At 40.7% G+C, this 2,500-nt stretch overlaps 1 protein-coding gene across 1 annotated transcript in view; it reads left to right on the top strand.

The window, feature by feature from the left end:
- Positions 1-2,500, top strand: part of SPTAN1 (spectrin alpha, non-erythrocytic 1) — a 194,926-nt gene that overhangs the window by 74,722 nt on the left and 117,704 nt on the right.

Below are 2,500 nucleotides of genomic sequence, written 5' to 3'. Positions count from 1 at the left end.
TTGTGGATTTCACCCCATATTTGTGGATTTCACCCCATATTTGTGGATTTGACCCATATTTGTGGATTTCACCCCATATTTGTGGATTTGACCCCATATTTGTGGATTTGACTCCATATTAGTGGATTTCACCCCATATTTGTGGATTTGACCCCATATTTGTGGATTTCACCCCATATTTGTGGATTTCACCCCATATTTGTGGATTTCACCCCGTATTTGTGGATTTCACCCCATATTAGTGGATTTGACCCCATATTAGTGGATTTGACTCCATATTAGTGGATTTGACCCCATATTTGTGGATTTGACCCCATATTTGTGGATTTGACTCCATATTAGTGGATTTCACCCCATATTTGTGGATTTGACCCCATATTTGTGGATTTGACTCCATAGTTGTGGATTTGACCCTATATTTGTGGATTTGACCCCATATTTGTGGATTTGACCCCATATTTGTGGATTTCACCCCATATTTGTGGATTTCACCCCATATTTGTGGATTTGACCCCATATTTGTGGATTTGACACCATATTTGTGGATTTGACACCATATTTGTGGATTTGACTCCATATTAGTGGATTTCACCCCATATTTGTGGATTTGACCCCATATTAGTGGATTTGACCCCATATTAGTGGATTTGACCCCATATTAGTGGATTTGACCCCATATTTGTGGATTTGACCCCATAGTTGTGGATTTGACCCCATAGTTGTGGATTTGACCCCATATTTGTGGATTTGACCCCATATTTGTGGATTTCACCCCATATTTGTGGATTTGACCCCATATTAGTGGATTTGACCCCATAGTTGTGGATTTGACCCCATAGTTGTGGATTTGACCCCATAATTGTGGATTTGACCCCATATTTGTGGATTTGACCCCATATTTGTGGATTTGACTCCATATTAGGGGATTTCACCCCATATTTGTGGATTTCACCCCATAGTTGTGGATTTGACCCCATAGTTGTGGATTTGACCCCATATTTGTGGATTTGATCCCATATTTGTGGATTTGACCCCATATTTGTGGATTTCACCCCATATTTGTGGATTTGACCCTATATTTGTGGAGTTGACCCCATATTTGTGGATTTCACCCATATTTGTGGATTTGACCCCATATTTGTGGATTTGACCCCATATATGTGGATTTGACCCCATAGTTGTGGATTTGACCCCATAGTTGTGGATTTGACCCCATAGTTGTGGATTTGACCCCATAGTTGTGGATTTGACCCTATATTTGTGGATTTCACCCCATATTTGTGGATTTGACCCCATATTTGTGGATTTCACCCCATATTTGTGGATTTGACCCCATATTTGTGGATTTGACCCCATAGTTGTGGATTTGACCCCATATTTGTGGATTTGACCCCATATTTGTGGAGCTTTTTAAAGGATTTGACTCCATATTTGTGGGTTCGACCCCATAGTTGTGTATTTGACCCCATAGTTGTGGAGCTTTTTAAAGGATTTGACCCCATATTTGTGGATTTGACCCCATATTTGTGGATTTGACCCTATATTTGTGGATTTGACCCCATATTTGTGGATTTCACCCCATATTTGTGGATTTGACCCCATAGTTGTGGATTTGACCCCATAGTTGTGGATTTGACACCATAGTTGTGGAGCTTTTTAAAGGATTTGACTCCATATTGGTGGATTTGACCCCATAGTTGTGGGTTTGACCCCATAGTTATGGAGCTTTTTAAAGGATTTGACCCCATATTTCTGGATTTGACCCCATAGTTGTGGATTTGACCCCATATTTGTGGATTTCACCCCATAGTGTGGAGCTTTTTAAAGGATTTGACTCCATATTGGTGGGTTCGACCCCATAGTTGTGTATTTGACCCCATAGTTGTGGAGCTTTTTAAAGGATTTGACTCCATATTGGTGGATTTCACCCCATATTGGTGGATTTCACCCCATATTTGTGGATTTCACCCCATATTTGTGGATTTGACCCCATAGTTGTGGATTTGACCCCATAGTTGTGGATTTGACCCCATATTTGTGGATTTGACCCCATAGTTGTGGATTTGACCCCATAGTTGTGGATTTGACCCCATAGTTGTGGATTTGACCCAATATTTGTGGATTTGACTCCATATTAGTGGATTTGACCCCATATTTGTGGATTTGACCCCATAGTTGTGGATTTCACCCCATATTTGTGGATTTGACCCCATATTTGTGGATTTCACCCCATATTTGTGGATTTCACCCCATATTTGTGGATTTCACCCCATATTTGTGGATTTCACCCCATAGTTGTGGAGCTTTTTAAAGGATTTGACTCCATATTGGTGGATTTCACCCCATATTGGTGGATTTCACCCCATAGTTGTGGGTTCTACCCCATAGTTGCGGAGCTTTTTAAAGGATTTGACTCCATATTTGTGGGTTCGACCCCATATTTGTGGATTTGACCCCATAGTTGCGGGTTTTACCCCATAGCTGTTGAGCTTTCTATAGG

The sequence above is a fragment of the Podarcis raffonei genome, chromosome Z (assembly GCF_027172205.1).
Source record: "Podarcis raffonei isolate rPodRaf1 chromosome Z, rPodRaf1.pri, whole genome shotgun sequence".
Taxonomy (NCBI): domain Eukaryota; kingdom Metazoa; phylum Chordata; class Lepidosauria; order Squamata; family Lacertidae; genus Podarcis; species Podarcis raffonei.
The sequence above is the reverse complement of the archived record's forward strand: the minus strand, read 5'-3'. Positions and strand labels throughout refer to the sequence as shown.